Below are 15,251 nucleotides of genomic sequence, written 5' to 3' on the forward strand. Positions count from 1 at the left end.
TGATTGCAAAGTCGGTGGCACCAAGTGGCATATTTCGGTGGTACCGAAAAGATTCGGTTGGACCGAAAATTGCAAGTCGGTGAAACCGAGTTTACACAGAGAAAAACACTTGTCACCTCAGCTCACTAGACATGTAGGATCTCACAAAGATTTGCAATGAATTACCTGAAGGATTTGCAAGGAATTAAATGCAGAAAATGCAGAACAAAAACAAAAGGAAAAGAGAAGAAACTGAAAGATCTAGATGAAGTTTTTTTTGAAAAAAGAGAAAGAAAATAAACATGCATGAGACAAATGCAATAACACAGAAAAGAACACAAGAGAACTTCATCTAGAGTTGGGCGGTGACATAGTCACCTATGTTAGAGTATATTGACTTAGGAGTCAAGTGAGGACACTTGATCATAGGTCATACTCATCGTTTAAGCTCAAAATGGGGTTACCATTTTTCGTTTAAGCATCTTGATGTATTCACATCTTGTTGAGTTGCTTTGACTCATGTCTTGGAGTAAAGCTTCTCTAAGATGAAATAACATACCTTGGGTGGTGGTGTGGTTCTTGCTCATGTAGTTGAACTTGTGTGGGTGCTCAAGGTTGATGTAGCTCATCAAGAGTTGGGAGCACCACTTGGAGTTTGAGTTCATCTACCTACATGGGTTAGTTCTTGCAAGGAAGAGCACTTGTGTATCCAAAAATGACAATCATGAAGCTCAACATAGAATTTGTCAAAGGATATGTTTGAATGGTTTTGTGCTTACTTGTCTTCAACCACCATTGTGTAGAGTCTTGGTGATGTAGAGATTGCTCAAGATGTGAGTGAGTCGCAATCTCATGGAATTAGATTCAACCAAGCACCTACATGGGTTAGACAACATGCAAGGTGCAAATATATCCAAGACGTAAGATAGTCATCATAAGAGATATATCATGGATTAGTCATAAGCTCATGTCTTGCATGTATCCAATGGAGTTTCTACTCCAAGTTCGAAGCATCAATGATGTTCAATTCTCCTCTCAACCTGCAAAACACTTTCTCATCAAGTGGTTTAGTAAATATATCCACTAATTGCTTATCGGTGCGAACGTGCTTAAGATTAATGTCACCCTTAGCAACATGATCTCGAATGAAATGATGACGAACTTCAATATGCTTAGTTCGAGAATGTTGTACAGTATTATGACCAATTTTAATAGCACTTTCATTGTCACAAAGCAGTGGAACATGTTTCACATAGATCCCATAATCTTTAAGAGTTTGGGTCATCCAAAGTAATTGAGCACAACATGAACCAACGGCAATGTATTCCGCTTCGGCGGTGGATAAGGATACCGAGTTTTGTTTCTTGGAGGACCAAGACACAAGAGATCTACCAAGAAATTGACAAGTACCCGAAGTGGACTTTCTATCAACCTTGTCTCCGGCATAATCCGAGTCGGAATAGCCAACAAGATCAAAAGAAGACCTCTTAGGATACCAAATGCCAAAATTTGGTGTATGGATTAAATATCTCACTATCCTTTTCACGGCCTTAAGATGACATTCTCTAGGAGCATCTTGATATCGTGCACACATGCACACACTTAGCATAATATTGGGACGTGAAGCACATAGGTATAACAATGAACCAATCATAGAGCGATAAACCTTTTGATCAACCGGTTCACCATCTTTGGTCAAATCATTATGTCCACTAGTAGGCATGGGTGTAGACATACCTTTGCATTCTTGCATATTGAACTTCTTGAATAAGTCCTTGGTGTACTTTGTTTGAGAGACAAATGTACCTTAGTTTGCTTGATTTGCAAACCGAGAAAGAATTTGAGTTCACTCATCATAGACATCTCAAACTTCTCCGACATTAGCTTTCCAAACTTTTCACTAAAGAGAGGGTTAGTTGAACCAAATATGATATCATCAACATAAATTTGGCATACAAATAGTTCTCCATTAACCCTTTTAGTAAAAAGAGTATAATCAATTTTACCAATTTCAAAACCACTTGTAGTAAGGAACTTGGTCAAGCATTTATACCATGCTCTAGGAGCTTGTTTAAGACCATAAAGAGCTTTGTGAGTTTGTAAACATGATTTGGTTTCTTAGGATTGATAAAGCTGGGAGGTTGTTTGACATAAACTTCCTCCTCTATTTCACCATTTAGAAAAGCACTTTTAATGTCCATTTGGTACAAGGTGATATTATGGTGATTATCATAGGCAAGTAAGATGCGAATGGACTCAAGTCTAGCAACGGGAGCATATATCTCACCATAGTCCATACCTTCGACTTGTGTGTACCCTTGGGCGAGGAGACATGCTTTGTTGCGAACCACTTGTCCATCTTCATCTTGCTTGTTGCGAAACACCCATTTGGTACCAATGATGTTGTGGTTGTTGTCGGGCTTCTCAACCAATGTCCAAACTTGGTTTCTCTCAAAATTGTGTAGCTCTTCATGCATAGCGTTTATCCAATCCGGATCTTCCAATGCTTCTTCAACCTTCATAGGTTCAATGCTAGAGATGAATGAATAGTTTTCACAAAAGTTAGCTAAACAAGTTTTTGAGCGAGTGATTCTCCCGGTTTGTATATCATTGAGGATTTGCTCGATGGGATGATCTTTGGCAATTCTTGCTCGAACTCGTGAGAGATTTTGCTTGGGTCTTTGTTGAACATCTTCTTCATCTTGTTCTTCTTCTTGGCCTTCTTCATTGTTGACGTTGTCGTTCTCTTGTCGTGGTGGAGAAGGAGGTTGTTGATGTTCGTCTTGATGCATTTCCTTGTCCTCTTCATCTTGGTGTGTCCCACTTGTGGATGCTTTCGTGTCGATTCTTGGTTCACCTTGTTGTGAAGTAGAAGCTTCCACTTGGAGAGATGAAGTACTCTCCTTCACCTCCGTTGGACGAATTTTGCCAATGTACAATTCTTGGATTGCTTCTAAAGGGTCTTTATCTCCTACATCAATTGGCAATTTCTCTACTTGCGAGCCATTAGATTCATCAAACTTCACATCTACCATCTCTTCAACCTTTCGGGTGAAATTGTTGTAGACACGGTAAGTGTGAGAGTTTGAGCCATAACCAAGTAGAAAACCTTCATGAGATTTAGGAGCAAACTTTGAACGACGATGCTTATCAAGAATGTAGCACTTTGAGCCGAATACTCGAAAGTATCCAACTTGGGGTTTGTTATCGGTGAGAATCTCGTATGCCGTCTTGCCGAGTAGCTTGTGAAGATATAAGCGATTTGTTGCGTGACAAGCTATCTCAACCGCTTCTGCCCAAAAGTGCTTCGGCGTCTTGTATTCATCAAGCATCGTTCTTGCCATTTCGATGAGCGTCCGGTTCTTCCTCTCAACAACTCCATTTTGTTGAGGTGTGTACGTAGCCGAGAACTCGTGTGAAATCCCTTCTTCGTCAAGAAAGGTGTCCACATTTGCGTTCTTGAACTCCGTTCCGTTGTCACTCCGAACCTTCTTGATCTTCACGTCAAACTGATTTTGGGCCTTCCTAGCGAAGTTTCTGAAGATCTTCTGGACCTGCGACTTGTCATTAAGAAAGAACACCCACGTAAATCTTGAAAAATCATCAACTATAACTAGACCAAAAGAATTTCCACTGAGACTCTTGTAGGCATTGGGACCAAAAAGATCCATATGAAGTAGCTCGAGTGGCCTCCTTGTGGTCATGATGTTCTTCACGGGATGTCTTCCTCCAACCTGTTTACCTGCTTGACAAGCACTGCAAAGTCTATCCTTATCAAATATGACATCGTTAACTCCAAGGATATGATTTCCTTTAATAAGCTTGTCAAGGTTTCTCATGCCAACGTGACCTAGTCGTCTATGCCACAACCAACCTTTTGAGGATTTAGCAACAAAGCAAGTTTTAGGTTGTGCCTTTTCAGAGAAATCGACAATGTAAAGATCACCTCTACGCATACCGGTAAAGACCATTTTATGATTGTCTCGACGAAATACTTGGCAATCTACCTCAGTAAATAGGACATTCAAACCGAAATCAGCAAGTCTAGATACTGAAAGTAAGTTGTAGCCAAGAGATTCAACAAGCATGACATTTTGAATGGAACTATCATGTGAGATGGCCACCTTACCAAGGCCAACCACTTTACCCTTTGAATTATCACCAAAGGTGACATATTTTCGAGGGCCGTCATTTTCAGCAAGCTCACGAAACATCTCTTCATCTCCGGTCATCTGATCAGTACATCCACTATCAAGAACCCATTCCTTTCCTCCTGATTCATATCCCCGAAGATTTGCCATAAGACCAAAATGTCTCATTGCATCATCAAGATCGAAGTCACTATCATCATCATCATCATCATAGTATCCATGTTCATCATGATCTTGTGACTCATCATTTCCTAGAGAGGGTAATTCATTAGATAAATGGTCATCAAAGTAGTCACTTTTATGAATTCTTATAGCTTCGAATATAATATCACTAATGATTCCAACATCCCCTTTAGCATGCTTAAGATTGGTAAGTTCAAATAGACAATTACCAAAACTAGGATCACTAGAGTTCATCTTACTCAAGGCAATAGATTTATGGAGAATTTCATCCAAAGTTTTCAAGGAATGATCGGGAAATCGTTCCTCAAGAAATTTCCATATAGTATAGGCACAATTAAGAGTAGGCAAACTAGCAATCAAATTTTTGGGCAATCCTCTAATGATGAGCTCAAAAGTTCTAAGATTGCGAATCATGTCAATATCTTCATCTAGGGTAGGATGCAAAGGATCAATATGAGGTGCACAAGGGCTAGCAATATACTTGTTCAAACGATATTAATTGAAGATTACAAGCATCTCATTTTTCCACTCATGAAAATATTCTCCATCAAGAATAGGCACTCTATGTCTAAGACTCCCTAAAGTAGACACATCCATCTTCCTCCAATGGTGATTAAACCAAGGCAATGGAGACCAAAGCTCTGATACCACTTGTAGGACCTAGAAGTAGATGTGTCTAGAGGGGGGTGATTAGACACTTAGTGCTAAAGTTGCAATTTTTAAGCTTTTTCGGTTTGAGTGGAGTTTTAGGCACAATTTCAACATACACAATACATATCAAGCAAGCATGCAAAGAGTATATGAGCAGCGGAATGTAAAGCATGCAACTTGCAAGAATGTAAGGGGAAGGGTTTGGAGAATTCAAACGCAATTGGAGACACGGATGTTTTTCCCGTGGTTCGGATAGGTGGTGCTATCCTACATCCACGTTGATGGAGACTTCAACCCACGAAGGGTAACGGTTGCGCGAGTCCACGGAGGGCTCCACCCACAAAGGGTAATGGTTGCGCGAGTCCACGGAGGGCTCCACCCACCAAGGGTAATGGTTGCGCGAGTCCACGGAGGGCTCCACCCACGAAGGGTCCACGAAGAGGCAACCACCCACGAAGGGTCCACGAAGAAGCAACCACCCACAAAGGGTCCACGAAGTAGCAACCTTGTCTATCCCACCATGGCCATCGCCCACGAAGGACTTGCCTCACTAGCGGTAGATCTTCACGAAGTAGGCGATCTCCTTGCCCTTACAAACTCCTTGGTTCAACTCCACAATCTTGTCGAAGGCTCCCAAGTAACACCTAGCCAATCTAGGAGACACCACTCTCCAAGAAGTAACAAATGGTGTGTAGGTAATGAACTCCTTGCTCTTGTGCTTCAAATGATAGTCTCCCCAACACTCAACTCCCTCTCATAGGATTTGGATTTTGTGGAAAGAAGATTTGAGTGGAAAGAAACTTGGGAAGGCTAGAGATCAAGATTCATATGGTAGGAATGGAATATCTTGGTCTCAACACATGAGTAGGTGGTTCTCTCTCAGAACATATGAGTTGGAATTGTGTATGTGTTCTGATGGCTCTCTCCACGAATGAAGAGGAGGTGGAGGGGTATATATAGCCTCCACACAAAATCCAACCATTACACACAGTTTTCCAATCTCGGTGGGACCGAATCAACAAACTCGGTCGGACCGAAAAGGTAAACCTAGTGACCGTTAGAGATTTTCGGTGGGACTGACATGCAACTCGGTAGGACCGATATGGTTAGGGTTTGGGCATAACGTAATCTCAGTGAGACCGATTACACAAACTCGGTTAGACCGATTTTGGTAATTAGCTAACCAGAGAGTTGGTCAGGCAAACTCGGTGGGACCGATTTGCTCTTTCGGTGATACCGAAAAGTTAAAAAAAGGAAACACTGAACTTACATTGCAATCTCGGTGGGACCGATTCGCTTTTTCGGTGAGACCGAAAAGTTACGAAAGGGAAACAGAGAGTTTGCAATCCCATCTCGGTGAGACCGAGATCCCTATCGGTAGAACCGAATTGCTAGGGTTTGGCAGTGGCTTATGACAAGTGAAACTCGGTGGCGCGGGATAGAAAGAATCGGTAGGACCGAGTTTGGCTTAGGGTTTAGGTCATATGTGGAAGTGGGAAAGTAGCTGAGGATTTTGGAGCATATCATTAAGCACATGAAGCAAGAGGCTCATTAAGCAACACCTCATCCCTCCTTGATAGTATTGGCTTTTCCTATGGACTCAATGTGATCTTGGATCACTAAAATGTAAAGTGAAGAGTCTTGAGCTTTTGAGCTTGAGCCAATCCTTTGTCCTTAGCATCTTGAAGGAGTTCCCACAACCTTTAGTCCATGCCACTCCATTGTTGAACTTATCTGAAACATGCTAGATAGAAATGTTAGTCCAACAAGAGATATGTTGTCATCAATTATCAAAACCACCTAGGGAGCACTTGTGCTTTCATAACCGCCTCGCATAACGTGCTGAGGTGGGATAATGAAATGACTCGGATAAAGGCTTCGTCGTGGTGTGTCACGCTACGGAATACGTCAGCAGATTAGATTTGTGTAAATATTATTCTCTCTATGGCAATATGTGGAAACTTATTTTGCAGAGCCGGACACTATCTTTGTGTTCAAAATCTTCTATGAAGTACTTGGAGGAGGAACCCGCCTTGCAATGCCGAAGACAATCTGCGCGCCAGACTCGTCATCATTGAAGCCTGGTTCAGGGGCTACTGAGGGAGTCCTGGATTAGGGGGTGTTCGGATAGCCGGACTGTACCTTCAGCCAGACTCCTGGACTATGAAGATACAAGATTGAAGACTTCATCCCGTGTCCGGAAGGGACTTTCCTTAGCGTGGAAGGCAAGCTTGGCGATACGGATATTCAGATCTCCTACCATTGTAACCGACTTCGTGTAACCCTAACCCTCTCCGGTGTCTATATAAACCGGAGGGTTTTAGTCCGTAGGACAACATAGACAACAATCATACCATAGGCTAGCTTCTAGGGTTTAGCCTCTCCGATCTCGTGGTAGATCTACTCTTGCACTACCCATATCATCAATATTAATCAAGCAGGACATAGGGTTTTACCTCCATCGAGAGGGCGCGAACCTGGGTAAAACTTCGTGTCCCTTGCCTCCTGTTACCATCCGGCCTAGACGCACAGTTCGGGACCCCCTACCCGAGATCCGCCGGTTTTGACACCGACACTAACCCTCTCCGGTGTCTATATAAACCGAAGGGTTTTAGTCCGTAGGACAACATAGACAACAACAATCATACCATAGGCTAGCTTCTAGGGTTTAGCCTCTCCGATCTCGTGGTAGATCTACTCTTGTACTACCCATATCATCAATATTAATCAAGCAGGACGTAGGGTTTTACCTCCATCGAGAGGGCCCGAACCTGGGTAAAACTCCATGTCCCTTGCCTCCTGTTACCATCCAGCCTAGACGCACAGTTCGGGACCCCCTACCCGAGATCCGCCGGTTTTGACACCGACATTGGTGCTTTCATTGAGAGTTCCTCTTTGTCGTCGCCGTCGGGCTCGATGGCTCCTACGATCATCAATAGCGATGCAGTCCAGGGTGAGACCTTCCTCCCCGGACAGATCTTCGTCTTCGGCAGCTTCACACTGCGGGCCAATTCACTTGGCCATCTGGAGCAGATCGAAAGCTACGCCCCTGGCCGTCAGGTCAGATTTGGAAGTTTAAACTACATGACTGACATCCGCGGGGACTTGATCTTCGACGGATTCGAGCCACTGCCGAACGCGCCGCACTGTCTCGACGAGCATGATCTAGCTCTGCCGCCGAACAGTGCCCTGGAGGCCACACCCACATCGGCTTTGACCCTTAATTCGGAGCCAACTACGCCAATCGAGGATGGGCGGTTGGACGCTACCTCGAGGGCTGCGATCCCAACGGCGATTGAGCCGAACACCAGCCCCGCACTCTGCGAGACTTATGACTCCAAGGAGCCGGACTCCTCTCTGGACTCCGAACCCTCCGCGCCCCTGCCGATCGAATCCGATTGGGCGCCGATCATGGAGTTTACTGCCACGGACATCTTTCAGCACTCGCCTTTCGGCGATATTTTGAAGACACTGGAGTCTCTCTCTTTATCAGGAGAGCCCTGGCCGGACTATGGTCAGCAAGGTTGGGATTCAGACGATGAAGAAATTCAAAGCCCACCCACCACCCACTTTGTAGCCACTATCGACGATTTAACCGACATGCTCGACTTCGACTCCGAAGACATCGACGGTATGGACGCCGATGAAGGAGATGATGAAGAACCAACGCCTACTAGGCCCTGGAAAGCCACCTCGTCATATGACATATACATGGTGGACACCCCAAAAGAAGGAGATGGCGATGGAACTGTGGAGGATGACCCCTCCAAGAAACAGCCTAAGCGCCAGCGTCAGCGGCGCCACTCAAAATCCTGCCAAAACAAACACGGCGATTCTAGCACGGGAGATAATAATACTCCGGAAGGTGCGAAGAAAATCCCCTCCAGCAAGAGTTAGCGCAGGAGGATGAAGAAACCAGCCCCCATGAGAGAGCGGCTGACAGAGAGGTCAAGGACGATAATTATATGCCTCCCTCCGAAGACAAGGCAAGCCTCGACGACGACGAATTCGTCGTGCCAGAGGATCCCGTCGAGCAAGAGCGTTTTCAACGCAGGCTTATGGCCACGGCAAGAAGCCTCAAGACAAAACAGGAACAGCTTAGAGCTAACCAAGATTTGCTAGTCGACAGATGGACTGAAGTCCTTGCGGCCGAAGAGCATAAACTCGAACGCCCCTCCAAGAACTACCCAAAGCGCAGGTTGCTACCCCGATTAGAGGAGGAAGCACTTGATGCGGCCGACCGGCCACCTCGTGGCCGCGACAGAGAGGCCTCTCGGCCCTCCACTCAAGCCGCACCCCGTACCAAGGCACGGGAATATGCGCCGGACTTACGAGATATGTTGGAGGACAAGGCAAGGCAAACAAGATCGATCTACGGATCGTGTGGGCGCCCCATGGCTCGAGACTGTAACCATCACGCCGGTCACAAATTCGGCAGGGCCGAACATAGTAGACAAAGCTCATTGGAGCTACGTCATGATATAGCACAGTACAGAGGCGCCGCACACCCACTATGCCTCACAGACGAAATAATGGACCATCAAATCCCCGAGGGTTTCAAACCCGTAAACATCGAATCATATGATGGCACAACAGATCCCGCGGTATGGATCGAGGATTATCTCCTTCATATCCACATGGCCCGCGGCGACGATTTCCACGCCATCAAATACCTCCCACTCAAGCTTAAAGGACCAGCTCGGCATTGGCTTAACAGCTTGCCAACATGATCAATCAGTTGTTGGGAGGACCTGGAAGCCGCATTCCTCGACAATTTCCAGGGCACTTATGTGCGACCCCCAGACGTCGATGACCTAAGCCACGTAATTCAGCAGCCAGATGAATCAGCCAGGCAATTCTGGACTCGGTTCCTAACAAAGGAAAATCAAATAGTCGACTGTCCAGACGCAGAGGCCCTAGCAGCCTTCAAGCACAATATCCGTGACGAGTGGCTTGCCTGGCACCTAGGACAGGAAAAGCCGAAATCTATGGCAGCACTCACGACACTCATGACCCGCTTTTGCGCGGGAGAAGACAGTTGGCTTGCTCGTAGCAACAATATGACCAAGAACCCTGGTAATTCAGATACCACGGACAGTAGTGGCAGGTCGCGTCGCAACAAGCAGAAGCGCCACATTAGCGGCAACAATACTGAGGATACGGCAGTTAATGCCGGATTCAGAGGCTCTAAATCCGGTCAGCGGAAAAAGCCATTCAAAAGGAATCCTAGGGGCCCGTCCAGTTTGGACCGAATACTCGACCGCTTGTGCCAGATACATGGCACCCCTGAAAAGCCGGCCAATCACACCAACAGGGATTGTTGGGTGTTCAAGCAGGCAGGCAAGTTAAACACCGAAAATGAAGACAAGGGGCTGCATAGCGACGATGACGAGGAGCCCCAGCCGCCGAACAAAAGTGGACAGAAGGGTTTTCCCCCACAAGTGCGGACGGTGAACATGATATACGCAACCCATGTCCCCAAAAGGGAGCGGAAGCGCGCGTTAAGGGACGTATACGCGGTAGAGCCAGTCGCCCCAAAGTTCAACCCATGGTCCTCCTGCCCGATCACCTTTGATCGAAGGGATCATCCCACTAGCATCTGTCATGGCGGATTTGCCGCATTGGTTCTAGACCCAATTATTGACGGATTTCATCTCACTAGAGTCCTTATGGACGGCGGCAGCAGCCTGAACCTGCTTTACCAGGATACAGTGCGGAAAATGGGCATAGATCCCTCGAGGATTAAGCCCACCAAAACGACCTTTAAAGGCGTAATACCAGGTGTAGAGGCCAACTGTACGGGCTCAGTCACACTTGAAGTGGTCTTCGGATCTCCGGATAATTCCAAAGCGAGGAGTTGATCTTCGACATAGTCCCATTCCGCAGTGGCTATCACGCACTGCTCGGACGAACCACATTCGCCAAGTTCAATGCGGTACCGCACTACGCATACCTTAAGCTCAAGATGCCAGGCCCTCGAGGAGTAATTACGGTCAATGGAAACACCGAACACTCTCTCCGAACGGAGGAGCACACGGTGGCCCTTGCAGCGGAAGCACAAAGCAACCTCTCCAGGCAGTTCTCCAGTCCGGCCATCAAGCGTCCGGACACCGTCAAGCGCGCCCGGAGTAACCTACAACAAGACCGCCTGGCACATTCCGAGCAGGCGTAGCAATGCGGCCCCAACCCCAACCCTCGCAAAAAGGCGACATCAGTGCTTCGCGTACATAACTACGCTCTAAAAATACCATGGGTACAGGGGGAGGGGCACCATCACGGCACGCCCGAAACGCGGCTTAAACCGCACCAGGGGCTGCCGATTTTTTAATTTTCTCTTACTTTCAGGACTCCATTCTTTGGAAGGCCTGTTCGGCAGTTCAATTGCCGCACAAATTATGCAAGAACCAGGGAGGCAGACACGCCACGCCGCATTACGGAACTCATAGGTGGTCTCTATCACGAGCAGTATACTTGTTTCGCATACTATTCCATAGCTTGCCCCTGGAGCAGACATGTTAAATAGTCCAACTTTTTGTTTATCGCATTATTTGTATCGTTCTGCTTTGATCGCGGCTATTTTTAATAAACAATGCATAGCTTTTGTCTATTTTTGCATTACCTTTTTATAAATATATGTTCCTTAACGACATGTTGCACCCGTACAATTTGGTACGGCCAAAATACGCCAGGGGCTTTAGTACCCCTCAATATGGTGTGAGAAGTTCGAACACTTTCACAAGTGCAGCACCCCGAACTTATAGCATTATATGCATCGGCTCCGAATCATGTCTTGGGTCAATAGTTGGGTTTGCCCGGCTCCTATGTTTTGGTGCCTTACGTTCCGCTATATCGGCTAAGGTAGCACTAGGAGAACCACTGCGATTGTGCCCCAGTTGAGCTGGGCCGAGCACCTCAGTGGAGAAAGCTAAAACTGACTGTCATGATGAAGCAAGAGTTGGTCGCTGTTCGAGAGGTTTTTTCGAGTCCCTAAAGACTTATGCCGCTTAGGGCGAGGAGTCGGCTCTGTCCGGCCAAGGCGTGGATAGCGCCCCGAACTCGGTCTTCCGAATACTAGGGGCTTCGCCAAAATTTAAAATTATAGAATTCTATGGCTAAGTGAGAGTGTTCACGCGTTATAGTCCGATTGCCTTGTTCGTTGGGCTGAGCGCCTCCCTCGAAGGACCCAAACATGGGAAAAAGAGCGCTCAGGTTTATCCCCGAACACCCCAGCACTAGCGGCATGGGGGCAGAAGCCGGCGACTCGCCATCTCTCAGAACTGATAAACAGCCGCACAGAAGGTAATATTTTAAATTCAAATAGCATTGCTCAGCGCATATGAACAAGTTTTCAGCGCACAGGACAAAAACGAGCGAGTTTTACTCAAAAACTACATCCCTAGAACATTCATCCGCCACAAGGCAGGCACCCTTCAGAACATCCTTATAGTAATTTTCGGGCTTGCGATGCTCTTTCCCCGGCGGTGGCCCGTCCTTCACAAGCTTCTCAGCATCCAGCTTGCCCCAGTGCACCTTAGTGAAGGAAATATGCCCTAGAGGCAATAATAATGTTATTATTTTATTTCCTTATATCATGATAAATTTTTATTATTCATGCTAGAATTGTATTATCCGGAAACATAATACTTGTGTGAATACATAGACAAACTAAACGTCACTAGTATGCCTCTACTTGACTAGCTCGTTAATCAAAGATGGTTATGTTTCCTAACCATAGACATGTGTTGTCATCTGATCAACGGGATCACATTATTAGAAGAATGATGTGAATGACATGACCCATTCCATTAGCTTAGCACCCGATCATTTAGTATGTTGCTATTGCTTTCTTCATGACTTATACATGTTCCTATGACTATGAGATTATGCAACTCCCGTTTGCCGGAGGAACACTTTGTGTGCTACCAAACGTCACAACGTAAATGGGTGATTATAAAGGTGCTCTATAGGTGTCTCCAAAGGCACTTGTTGGGTTGGCGTATTTCGAGATTAGGATTTGTCACTCCTATTGTCGAAGAGGTATCTCTGGGCCCTCTCGGTAATGCACATCACTTAAGCCTTGCAAGCATTACAACTAATGAGTTGGTTGCGAGATGATGTATTACGAAACGAGTAAAGAGACTTGCCGGTAACGAGATTGAACTAGGTATTGAGATACCGACGATCGAATCTCGGGCAAGTAACATACCGATGACAAAGGGAACAACGTATGTTGTTATGCGGTCTGACCGATAAAGATCTTCGTAGAATATGTGGGAGCCAATATGAGCATCCAGGTTCCGCTATTGGTTATTAACCGGAGATATGTCTCGGTCATGTCTACATTGTTCTCGAACCCGTAGGGTCCGCATGCTTAAGGTTTCGATGACAGTTATATTATGAGTTTATGAGTTTTGATGTACCGAAGTTAGTTCGGAGTCCCGGATGTGATCACGGACATAATGAGGAGTCTTGAAATGGTCGAGACATAAAGATTGATATATTGGACGGCTATATTCGGACACCGGAAGTGTTCCGGATGATTTCGGAGAAAACCGGAGAGTCGGAGGGTTACCGGAACCCTACCGGGAGTAGTAATGGGCCATATGGGCCTTAGTGGAGAGAGAGAAGGGCGCCAGGGTGGGCCGTGTGCCTCCTACCCCCCTTGGTCCGAATTGGACTAGGAGAGGGGGGGCGGCGCCCCCCTTTCCTTCTCCCTCCCCACTTCTTTCCCCCTCCTAGTAGGAGTCCTACTCCTACTAGGAGGAGGACTCCTCCTGGCGCGCCTATAGGGGCCGGCCGGCCTCCTCCCCTTGCTCCTTTATATACGGGGGCAGGGGGCATCCCTAGAGACACAAGTTGATCCACATGATCATTTTCTTAGCCGTGTGCGGTGCCCCCTTCCACCATAATCCTCGATAATATTGTAGCGGTGCTTAGGCGAAGCCCTGCGACGATAGAACATCAAGATCGTCACCACGCCGTCGTGCTGACGGAACTCTTCCCCGACGCTTTGCTGGATCAGAGTCCGGGGATCATCATCGAGCTGAACGTGTGCTAAAACTCGGAGGTGCCGTAGTTTCGGTGCTTGATCGGTCTGGCCGTGAAGACGTACGACTACATCAACTGCATTGTGCTAACACTTCCGCTGTCGGTCTACAAGGGTACGTAGATCACACTCTCCCCTCGTTGCTATGCATCACCATGATCTTGCGTGTGCGTAGGAAAATTTTGAAATTACTACGTTCCCCAACACTTAGCACGGGCAAGGGCCCTACGGGCACCTTCAATGCAGACGGAGCGCTTGATGACTTCGAGCCTTGGACAGGCCTCCACCAGCCGCCGCACCAGCCCAAAATAGCTCCCAGGCAGAGCCTCTCCAGGCCACAGCCGAACTAGGAGGCCCTTCATGGCCTGTTCGGCCGCCTTGTGGAGCTCGACCAGTTGCTTCAGCTGGTCGCTCAGGGGCACGGGGTGTCCGGCCTCAGCATACTGAGACCAGAACACCTTCTCTGTCGAGCTGCCCTCCTCGGCTCGATAGAATGCAGCAGCATCGGACACACTCCGGGGAAGATCTGCGAACGCTCCTGGAGAGCTCCGGATTCGGGTAAGTAACAAGTAACTCACGGTTATATGTTTGCTTTGCATAAAGAATGCCTTACCCGCCACTATCTTCTTCACCTCATCCATCTCCTGGAGGGTCTTCTGGGATTCGGTCTTGGCAGACTTGGCATTTTCAATAGCCGCCGCGAGCTCGGACGCTCGCGTCTTCGAGTCAAGCTCCAAACTCTCATGTTTCTTCATGAGAACCTGGAGCTCTTGCCGCACCATGCCAACCTCGGCCTCATACTTCTCCCGCTCGGTGCGCTCCACGGCCGCACTCTTCTCGGCCTCGAGCAGCGCTTGCTTAAGGGTCGCCACCTCAGACGTGGCCCCTACAATAGCCATGTTAATCCTGTCATTTTTTGCAATTGCACCTTTTTTATACATATCCAAACAAGGTATTTCTTACCTTCCTTCTCCTCGAGCTGCTTCTTGGCACGCCCGAGCTGTTGCTCGGACTTCTCGAGGCTCTGCTTCAGCGCGTCCGCTTCCGCAGTCGGTGCGGCGGACGCCAGCAGAGAAGCCTGCATACGCATATTGACTCCTTTTGTTAGACTCCTGTGGATTCTTTGATCCTCTATTCGGCTTTTCTTCCCGAATGCCCAACAGAGCATCAGGGGCTACTATCTATGCGGTAATATTATTTACACATTATTTACTTACCTCAAAGCCTGTTAAAAGGCTAGT

Source organism: Triticum urartu, chromosome 5, assembly GCF_003073215.2.
Source record: "Triticum urartu cultivar G1812 chromosome 5, Tu2.1, whole genome shotgun sequence".
Lineage (NCBI taxonomy): Eukaryota > Viridiplantae > Streptophyta > Magnoliopsida > Poales > Poaceae > Triticum > Triticum urartu.